This window comes from Hibiscus syriacus, unplaced genomic scaffold (genome assembly GCF_006381635.1).
Source record: "Hibiscus syriacus cultivar Baekdansim isolate YM2019G1 unplaced genomic scaffold, ASM638163v2 tig00001190_pilon, whole genome shotgun sequence".
Taxonomy (NCBI): domain Eukaryota; kingdom Viridiplantae; phylum Streptophyta; class Magnoliopsida; order Malvales; family Malvaceae; genus Hibiscus; species Hibiscus syriacus.
In genome coordinates this window covers 24,772-36,378 of record NW_024061847.1, presented here as the reverse complement: position 1 = coordinate 36,378, position 11,607 = coordinate 24,772, and the positions used below count along the sequence as shown (strand labels likewise).

The 11,607-nt window shown below is 33.2% G+C and overlaps 1 pseudogene; it reads right to left on the bottom strand.

Annotated features, from left to right (window-relative positions):
• Positions 1-9,036: 9,036 nt before the first annotated feature.
• Positions 9,037-11,216, bottom strand: LOC120123739 (annotated as a pseudogene).
• Between the last annotated feature and the right edge of the window lie 391 nt (positions 11,217-11,607).

The following is an 11,607-nucleotide window of genomic DNA, read 5'->3' as shown; positions in this document are numbered from 1 at the left end:
ATCCATCGGACCTTGATCCTCTTCTCCCCGAAACTCAAGAGCTACCAAACTTCTCAACTCTTTAGGGATTAACATACGTGGTATTGGAGGAGCAGAGAGAGGCGGATGAGGTTAGAACCAAGTCAAAATGGCATCAAGAGCTTGCATAAAAGCTCCAAACTCGAGCACAGGCATACTCTGATGTGCAGGCGCGCTAGCATTTTCAGATGGGACCAGATGCTCACTATTAGCTTCATAGCTCTCGCTACCCGACCCTTCTCAAATTTCTTAACCAGTCGCTCTTCTCGAATTCGTAGAATCTGACATCTAATATAATATACATAAGGATAATACTTAAGTTAGTAATGAGTGACATCAATCATATTCTAACTATACCATATCAGTAACCTTGATATCTTAGTGGCATGTAAACCCTTTTTACATTAAAATACACTTGATTTTAGTCGAGATCAGCTAAACCTATAGCTCTGATACAAATAAATGTAACACTCATTTCACGTATATATTTCATTACACGAGACACAGATGTCACATCACGCTTAAAGAATTTCCTCCTTTTTAAAACCAGTAAAATTTTTGTCTCTTTCCATAAAACATTTTAATTTAATAATAATAAAATGTTCATTAAACTTTACTATATAAACAAAATTTAATGTTCAAACATTTTATCTTTTTTACATCATTATAAGTCAAATACTTTTCAGAGCATTATCGTAATTCTATTACATGTCGACTAATAATATCAAAAATAGACATAGATGTCGTACAGTTACTGATGAGGTGACTCCTAATTTGCAATGTCAGATGCACTCCTTACTCTGCTTGCTAATACCTACGCGTGAAATAAACACATGTTAAGTATTTACTTAGTGAGGCAAGAACACCAATGAGGTGAAATCACTACATCATTATATAATATCTATCAAATACACATTTATTGCTTGCAATTCATTATAATTTCTTTGAGGTGCACACATTATTGTCGATACAGTCATTCATAAACATTTTATGAATTCTGTGGGTTGCATACTTAGTGTTGATACGGTCGTTCATAAACACATTATGAATTCCGTGGATTGCACACTTAGTGCCGATACGGTCGTTCATAAACACATTATGAATCCTGTGGATTGTACACTTAGTGTCGATACGGTCGTTCATAAACACATTATGAATTCCGTGGATTGCACACTTAGTGCTGATACACTCGTTCATAAACACATTATGAATTTTGTGTGTTGTACACTTAGTGTCGATACGGTCGTTCATAAACACATTATGAATTCCGTGGATTGCACACTTGGTGTTGATACGGTCGTTCATAAACACATTATGAATTTCGTGGATTGCACACTTAGTGCTGATACGATCCTTCATAAACACATTATGAATTATGTGGATTGCACACTTAGTGCCGATAGAACACATAGTACTAATATGAAAGTGCAACATATACATTTAACAACATGCATCTATAACTCTTAATGTACATAATAAATGCACCCATCTGGTATGCCTCGTTAATAAGCTTTAAGGATGTCCAGCTATTCAACAACTTTATCTTTTCCCATTTTTTTTGCTAGACTCGGGAGCTTAGTTACGATCTACACAAGCATCCATTAAGTACACATATCGTACCAATGATAGTATACTCTCTAACATTTTTACTATTAATAATACTTAAATGTACTATTATATTCAATATTTATTAAAATTCGTCCTATCTTAATTTTCCAGACTCAATAGTACCGGTACCCCTACCATGGTATCGATACTTCTATACTATGGCACTGATACTAGGGATGGCAACTCAACCCGAATCCGACGGGTCCCGACCCGACCCGACCCGATCGGGTCGGATTTTTTTTAAAAAAAAAATCAGGTTCGGGTCGGGTCGGGTCGGGTTTTTTTAAATGCACTGTTCGGGTCGGGTCGGGTTTAGGGTAAAAAAATCCGACCCGACCCGACCCGAAAAATATATATAATTTTATCTTATATATTTAGGGATAATTACAATAATATCCCTCCATATATAATTTTTTTCAATTAAGTCACTGTTTTCATTGAATTAAATTTTTTTTTTTTTTTTCAGGTCGGGTCGGGTCGGGTGAAACATTAATTTTGTCGGGTCGGGTCGGGTCACGGGTGGAGAACCCTTTCTTCTCGGGTCGGGTCGGGTGGCCCAAAAACCCGACCCGACCCGACCCATTGCCATCCCTAACTGATACTAATTTTGGGTATATAGGGGTGTTCGCGGTCGGTTTGGATCAGTTTTTGGCGAAACATTCATCCGATCCGAAAGTATAAATGTTTGCAGTTTGGATGTTTCTAAAAAAATCTGATCCGGTCCAATTAAGTGCGGCTTGATTCGTTTGGATTTATGCGGTTTTTGGTATATTACAAAATAAATTCAGGTAAACGAACAACACAATTTGTAGATTTAAGCAGCTAAAATTGCAACGACTAAAATCACAAAACTCGACAAAGAAGAAAAGAAAATTGTCAATAAACAGAACTCATGCCTGTTGCAGTAATCCTTCAGAAGGTGCAGCCTGTATAGCTGACTCAAAAACTTTGTGCAATTCTTGCTCACTTTCTCCATGATATTCACTAACAATCTCAGGTCCATTAACACAGAAGAGGCTAACACCAGCATCACGGACACATAGCCAAGCCAAAGAAGTCTTTCCCGTTCCATGTGGTCCATGAAGAAGTACTCCTTTTGTAGTTTGCAAACCAAAGAAGTCTTTCCCGTTCCATGTGGACCATGAAGAAGTACTCCTTTTGTAGTTTGCAAACTAAAACTAGAACAATTACATTAGGCATCATCATTTATATTTTTCTATGTGAAACAAATGAGAAAAAAAATTAAAGAAAAAGTGTTACTTGTGAATGAATGCATCAGAGAATATCTGATAAAATAACAAGAAGAATACAGCTTAAAAACAGAAAAATGATACATTCCATTAAGAAATAAAAAGAGAGAATATTTTCCATGTTATAGAAATAAAAACCCACAGAATATATAAATTTTAGGTCCCAGGCTTGACTTTCTAGCCCTCATAATCTCATTTATCATGGACCATACTACAGTCAAGAACATTAAAACAAGTTTCAAAGTCTGATGCTAACCAGCTGGCGCAAAATTTGATCCTCTGTAATTTACCTTTTTACCAACAAATACATTCTACGCATTAAAACATGCCTAGTCTTCATTGTAATGAATGTTTCAACATCCAATATTGTATTTACATGGAAACACGAAGCCTTCACAGAATAGAATAGTATTTTCTATAACAAACCACTTGAAACAGTGTCGTTCATTGTAAGAGATATCGGTCCGGTTCGGTTTGGATCGGTTTCGGATTTCCAAACTGAAACCGAACCAAATCGATCGGTTTTTTAAAAAAACTAAACACACTAAATCTGTTTCGATTTTTTTTCGGTTATCGGTTTTTTGGTTCAGTTTTCAGTTATTTTTTTGGATCTGATTGGATCTGAACACCCCTATCAGTATCGATACCATTTTTGCATTATGGAATTCATGGTATCGATACTAATTGCATCAGTATCGATATTGTTCATCTTATTTCCCCAATTTTAAACCTATAGTACCGGTACTGTTCTTCCAGTACCGATACCCTTACCCTGATTTTCCATTTTTCAACTCAATTTTTACCCAAATTTCGTTTAAATCTCTTACTTTTACCTCAAACAATACCCTTAAGCTTAGCATCAGTTAACCCAACTAGCTTTCCTTCATTAATCTTCCCATAACATCCAAATTCTCTATAGAACACTCTAAACTAAAAATCATACTACTTTTTCCAACATGTTTTTAATCACATCCAATGCTTCAAATCTCTTATTTACATCTTTGACAAGTCAAATATACTTGTAAACCTAAATAAAAACTCTTATTTCAACATATCACTTAAAAACCCATTTCTTAAATCTCAAATAAATCACTAATCCCTTAGTTTTAATCATCCATGAACTTTCCTTAAGTCTCTATATCACTTAAGGTTTCAAAACTTGCCCATAAACTAAAGAATAAACTAACTCAAAGAAAACTTACCTTGGTTATGGGGAGAGCACGGGCAACGGGGAAGAAGAAGAAGAAGAAGAAAATGGCTTAGCTTTTAATTTTTTCCCCTTTTCTCTCTTAAATCCCTAACAAAATGAATTTTAAATCCATTTATCTCAAAAGGACCAAAATGACCTTTCATTATTCCATTCTTACTAATTGATCTTAAATACATCATTTCTTATGCTTTATCATTAATTCAATTTAATCCTTCAAATTTTAAATCCTTTCAATATGATCATCGACTCGATATTTGGGGTATTTCAGTTTTAATGACCAATATGTGTTTCGATGAGCCAAACAACATAAGTAATCTATGTGAGAGTGAAGTGGAGCCGCTTCAAGGAGATTATTGGATCATGGTTCTCTAAACTGTTGAAGAACCTAGAGATGTCCACGACTATATGGACATAATCATGAGAATAAAATTCTTGTGAATGAGATAATTGTGTGAGGTATGTCACTGCTTACACAAACGGCACGATAGTTCAAGGAAATCACATATACTGGATAACCAATAAGGTAAACATGTTTTCACAAGGGAATTATCAAAGGGGGATACCTACCTATCCTATGAAAATATCAAACGTAGAATCTATTATTGCATCAAGCCAGTGTTTGAAATCATAAATCTCATTCATGTGGGGGTTGCTGGAAAATAATAAAGTAATCGAATAAAATTGATGTTATTTATAATAACTCATGTCACTTGGTGAATAGATTTATTATAATAAGTCATGTCACTTGGTGAATAAACTTATTTTTTGGTTTAAAGTTGCATCCATTCAATTATACATATTAGTTTTTTAATAAATATCTTCATCAAATGGTCTTAACTCTTAATCAAAAGGTCGTAACCTTTATATTCATTTCCTCTCCACTATAAATATGTTAGTTGAGGCAAAAATCTTAGACACAACAAAAGTTTAGAATTTTGGAATAAGAAATCACTTTGAAAATTTCTTCCAAATTCATTCTTTCCGATTATAGAGAAAAGCAAGATTGTGTTGATTGATCACTATTGTTGTGATCATTTGTCGTTATACTTGAGAGATCGACGTCTAACATTACTCAAATCATCGAGGAGATGACGAATATGTCTTAAGGAAAATGTTTGTAATACTCAATTTTCGTGCAGCCTACCATTTATAAGACTCAAACATTTTTATTAGCATATTTTGAAGCTCGATACATCAACTGACTTACAATAAATTTTAGAATGAGATTCAGACATTTCCAAGGAAAGATGTCTTGTTGAAACAGAACCAACTTTCAGTTAGCTTTTCAACTCGTTTGGAAACACCTCAATCGGACATCGGTTACTCGAGATATGCTTATTTTAGAGAAAACAGAGCATGTAGAAAATTAAATACAGGTCTAAACGAGATTTTTAATTTATTATGAGTTTTTAATTATTTTATTAATTATTTGTAATTAAATTCAAGTTTAGATTCTCCTTTATTTATTTAGAGTTATTTAGGATTTTTTTCATTATAGTAGGATTTTTTTTATTTGTGTATCTAGTATTAATGAAAAGATATTATGGTTTCTTTTTAAGGTTTTTCATACCTATAAATAGGCACTCATCTTATGTCAAATGGAGGAGATAAAAAGAGAGAGGAAAAGATGAGAGAAGAGAGAGAAAGGTGAGAAATTGAGAAAAAAACTTTTGTAAGAAGATCGAAAAGGAAAAACAATAAAATGTGATTTATTTAATTTTTCTCATGTTTTTCTTGCTTGCATGTTAGCGCTTTGACTCTCGCTTGACATTACTTTATTCCTTTTTATTCAAAAACCCATCGGAAGAGGAGACTGATGAACGAGGGATGAAGTTCTTGTCTAGATCTAGCTCACGTTGAGGCTCTCCACTGAAATTCGTTGGAATGTTATGTCATTTTAACTTTTTTTCCTTTTTTTACTTAACCTGCTTAATTTTTATTTTAACTTTTTTATGGCCGATTGTTTTTTTTTTATTTTCAATTAAATGACCCGAGGACCGATCCAAATTCCTTATAGAATCTGCGCTTTTAATGGGTAGGGGATAATTTTTACGGTCATCCCTGTTATTTCTTTGAAAATTCATTCTAATCCCCCATCCAAAGTTTCATTTTAATTTCGTTTAATTTAACCTTCAATTTCATATTAATTCATTTTAACCCATTCTTCTTTTTTTCAATTTGGCTTTCGCCATTTTCTTCCTAATTTATTTGGATTTTTTTCTCATTCGACCATTATTGAACATACTGTTTATTTCATTCAATTTGATTCCCATAATTTACTTTTTAACATACGTTTTTTCCTTATTTTATTTAATTGGCTTGGAGGCATGCACACCATTTTCAATTTGTTTTCATTCTTTTTCATTTTAATATAATAGAATTTTTTATTTTAAATCGATTTGGTTTTATTTATTTACTTTTTTTAAATCTTTCTATTTATATTTTTTCATATTTATGGTATGCCTTTTAAATTTCATGTTATATTTATTTATTTCTAGTATTAGTTTCATTTTTTATGTATGTTTCTTTTATACTGGTACCCATGAATATTATCTTCACTTTAAATTTTGGCTCGAACTTTAATTTTTTTCATTTAAGACAACTCGTAACTAGGGATGGGCATGGAACCCGAACCTGACGGGTTCCGACCCAACCCTACCCGATCGGGTTGGGTTTTTTTAAAAATTTCAGGTTTTGGTCAGGTCGGGTCGAGTTTTTTAAAGGTGATGTTCGGGTCGGGTCAAATTCGGCTTTTGGATGAAAAATAATCGACCCAACCCGACCCAAAAATTATAATTTTACGTTATATATTTATGAATAATTACAATAATGCCCCTCTATATATTATTTTTTAATTAAATCACTATTTTTATTGAATAAAAATAATAATTTTATTATTATTTCGGGTCGGGTCGGGTTTGGATTTTATCTCAAAAAGTCAGGTCAGGTGAAGGGTATATATTTTTCGGGTCGGGTGAAGGATGTAAAATTTTCGGGCAACCCGACCCATGCCCATCCCTACTCGTAACCGTGTTGGTACTGAAAAGGCGATGTGAGTATGCTAATTCCCCACACATAATCGATTCTCGAACACTTTTAAGTGAATATCTAATAAGACATAGATCATGTAAAAGGTAAAATTTAGGTATCCAACATTACCTAATTAAAAGGTTGGTGGCGACTTCAAAAAATGTAAAATCATTCACTTCAAGTTGAGATTCAATCCCAGACCACCTGAAGGATCGTTTCAACACTGCTTATACATGCCTCAACAAAATTCTTCTTCTGTTTACCTGACTTTGTTCATTTTCTACATACGAGTAAATCCATTTCTCTATTTAAATTTTATATTTATTTTTCTTCGTTCGATTTAATAATATATATATATATATTATTATTATTATTATTTTAATTTCAAATTAATATTTTTTCTAACACAAGTATCATACTTAACACTGATTATACAAAACAATCAAAACAAACATGACTCAAAACATCATTTAAACACATATTACAAAATCATATACATCAATTATGAAATTCAACTATTTTTTATTTATAATCATATATATTATTTGTAGTAAACCCTTTATGTGAGAATTTAAAAATTATAAAATTCGGGCTCGGGTTTTTTTGCCTACCCGGTTTACAATATAGAAATTAACCTATTGTTCATTGGGCTTCAGTTCTCCAATTTTTCTACAAGCCGTGAAAGTAAAAGCCGAAGATGGAAAAGGAAAAGATGTGGAGAAGAGAGGTGACAGAGAGCAAGGCTTGCCAACTCATAGCAACAAGAGGCGTCGCCATCGGCAGTAGCAAGCAGGGCTCTAAGCCGACATCAGTGGTGATGACTGTTGATTCACTGTTGCTACGTTCCCTCAAGGAACACTATTTTGAAGTCTCCGAAATGAATCCCCCTCCTATATGATTCATTCTTCACCTCTTTACTAATAAATTTGATATCTTTTTTGTTTGTTTTTTCTTTTTGGTACTTTAATATTTGTTTTAAAGAAAAAAAGGTTTCTATTAAAACCCCTGTAAAAACATGTATGGTAGAAACTTAGCTAGATGCTCATTGTAATGAATTATGCAAAACAAAGGGTTTAGATATCTTATTTTGTGGTTGTAGGTTGGGGTGGTGTTCTGCTTAACGTTAGAACCTAACTATAATAAATATGAAATCAAATCAAGATATATTCATGTCAAATCATTAAGATTAAAATACTAGATGCGGAAGCGTACTTGAATTAATTGATAGGTTAAAATCCTTGAATCTTTATTTACACTACTAGAAAAAATCCCTTTAATGACACGCATTGCACGTCATCTATGGGTGCGGATGACACACAAATGCCTGTCGTTGAAGCCACCGACATGAATTTTTGATGACGTGCAATTGTGTGTCATAAATTTATGAGGTGCATTTATGACGCGCATTGCGTGTCATTGAAGCCCTCATCATAAATGAAGATGACACATTTATGTGTCATAAATTTATGACACGCATGTATGACTTACATTGCGTGTCATTAAAGCACACGTCATTAAAAAAGATGACACACATTCTTGTGTCATGATTGTATTTCGTAAATATATATATATATATATATATATATATATATATATATATATTGTAGATTGAAAAATAATCAAACTAAATCACATTTAATGTCACATAATACTAAATATATATATCATATTATATATAAGCAATCCATTTGCATACAATATATTCACATTAAGTTATCAAAAATATTGTAATCATATGTCGATACAAAATATCACGACATAATAAAGTTTGTCACATAAGATTCCTCAAAACCCTATACAAATATAACGGGATTATGTTCTGTCAAAATGAAGAGAAGAAACTATCATTCATCTCTTCGATATGCCATTTGCTATAATAAAAAAAATGAGTGTGAACAACTCAAGAGAAGAAACTATCACCTAAGAGGATGTTGTGTATCCGTCGCGATGCGCCTTTTGCCATCTCCATGCAATCTGTAAACTCTCCTGGAGATCGGTAAATCAAGCTATCCAATTCAGCTCCTGCCTTATCTTAGTTGGATACACTTCTGCATAGTCTCCAGGTCGGCGGGGCAGATAGTCGACTTTGATCTTAACCCCAGTGGCTTTCTTACATGCCTCCAAAAACTCCTTCACAGATCTACCTCTTCCGGTGCCAACATTGTAGATTCCCACTTTATGGGGCTTTGCATTTTGAAGAGCTTTCAAATGAGCATCGACCAGGTCAGTAACGTCGATATAATCACGAATGCAAGTCCCGTCGTGTGTTTTATAGTCCATTCCCTTGACCTACACGAAAATCACAATAATCATAACAAAGTTTACCAAAATCAATTTGAAACCATAAAGGCAAAACTATGGACATCTTGGGTGACAGGTGTGATAACATTATAAAAGTTACAAGAACAAAACAAACATGCAAAAACCACATACAAAGTACAGTTGTGGTAATTAATACACAGATTATTTTATCATATACACAATCTTTTTCACTCGAGAAAATGCATCATTGTTAAACATGTGGAATGACAGATAATCATAGTTCAATCCAAATCTTTCAAATCTTCAATGAGCTCTAAGATCTGCCTAACGTATTAGGCAGATGCTTGCAAAGGTGATGTCAGCATAAAAGAAAATTAAATTAGATACACAAAGAATCCAGCTATGCAAAATCATCATCTATAGCAAACGTGTTTCAAGGAAAAGATGAAAATGTAAGCATCATAAATGATCATAGATTTTTTTCTAGTAGCTGTCAAACTTTAGAATAACTTATATATACTTTTGATTCTAATGAACTTTACTTGATACTCACACACAGAAAATCAATGATTTGATTGAACGCATATTTGCACTTCAGTATACTTCTTTGCACTTCCCATGGTTAGGAAGAGAATACATTCACAAAATTATCCAATTTCACATCAGCAATATACACATGGCCTTCAAGAAAGTATCTGTGGTGTTCACAATCTTCCTAAAATAATGAAGTGTTCTCTACATTGTTTGTAAATGAATAGTTGTTTACATCTTGACCCCAGGTGTAGCTGAAATACGTATCAATCATTAAAGAATCATAGTGAAGGGATAAAAGGAATAACACACCTTGAGACCAAGAATAATACCACGAGCTGCATCAAAACAAGCACCTGAAATTCGTCCATGCTCACTCTACTCAGGTCTGGGAGCCTCACCTAATCTTCCTTCAGGAATTGACCCGATCACATTGAAGTATCTAAAATTCATAAAAATATATATGAATCATAACCTCAGCAAATTCCTTTTAATGTTCAAGTTTTTAATAACAATAATAATATATTAATAGGAGAGCATATTGTTGGACTATCAACAATTGTGTTCAGAACTACCCATTGAATATGATAGTAGAATCCCTTCAAGGTCTACAAAGTTCATCAATCCTAAATTATTTTGAACTAAGCCACCTTCTATGGTTTCCTTGTAATCTAGAACTACAAAATGACTGTGTTAAAAACAGGACTATGTAGACCTTGCATGTATGTCTTATATATGCAGCAGTTGGCTGGCAGAACAATGAAAACTTATCAACTAACTCCCTCCAATGAGAAAGTATAATGATCTAAAATACTTAATTTTGGTTTAAGGCATGGAAGACTTCTAGGATGCTAAGTTGATAAAATTATGCATATTGAGAGAAAAAAACATGAAGTAAACTCAAAGCTCCTAAAAGTAAACTAAAATAAAACCTTAGGATCATTACTGCCATGTCTGAATTTTTAGAGAAATCCATGATGATATCTTCTGCCATCTTCTTAGCTTTTCCATATGGATTGATTGGAACCTGAGTTGGTTCCAAAACGAAGGTCAATTTCCTTGTAATACAACTCTATATTAATCCACAAATTGATGAAGGTTGATCCTTTAATATTTGGCCTCAAACAAAAATTTAAATAGTTATCAAGCATAAAACCAAGTTTGCAACGTGCCTGTGGGGTTTCTTCAGTGATTGGCATCTTCTCAGGCTCCCCATATGTGGCACATGTACTAGAATATGTCAAAGTCCTAACACCATGAGCAGCCATCGACTCTAAGACCACCAAGGTGTTTGAAGTAATGTTGTGATAATACCTACAAATCATGGGAATATATAGCATAAAGAACATAATTTGGAGATTAGTTTAAATCATGCAAAAACTTCCCAATCAAAGATCAAGGAGTTAATTTTAAATGACAAAAGATAAATGATTTTTAATAACACAGCTAATGCAAATACAAGAGGACATTTGAATGGTGATGGTGTTAGAAAAAATGCATCTAGAGAACGAATATAAAAGTTGGATTTACCCGAAACCCATCAAGGAAATGAAAAGCAGGAATTTCATGGCAGATACACCGAAGGAAATGAAAAAAAAAATTACCCGAAAGTAAAAACAAAAGAACATTAATGGGACATTGAAGGAGGCCAAGAAAATAAAAAAAGAAGGGGGACCCTGAAGACGAACTCGTTTCCTG